Genomic DNA, 360 nt, shown 5'->3' with positions numbered 1-360 from the left:
TCTGTATATTTTTACAAAAAAAAATTTAAGACCCTGTAATTGATATTTTTCTTTATTTTTCTTTAATTTTTTGTGAATATCACAATCCTACATACCTGTTTAATTTCTAGTGTAGTGTATGTGTGCGTGGACACTTATAAAAATGTAATTATTGATAAATAGTTTTTAGTAAAATTTTCAAAATGCTATACTTATTACTCTTTTACTATTGTACAAAATATATTTTTTATTGTACTAGATGGTTTTAAAAAAATTTAAGACAAATAATTTTCACCATAGTAGTGTTTAGAAATTTTCTAAATATTATTTATTTTATTTTTGTACGTTTATAAATAATTGAAAATTGTTGTGAGGCACTAA

Source organism: Carassius auratus, chromosome 41 (genome assembly GCF_003368295.1).
Source record: "Carassius auratus strain Wakin chromosome 41, ASM336829v1, whole genome shotgun sequence".
Classification (NCBI taxonomy): Eukaryota; Metazoa; Chordata; class Actinopteri; order Cypriniformes; family Cyprinidae; genus Carassius; species Carassius auratus.
Note: the sequence above shows the minus strand (reverse complement) of the source record.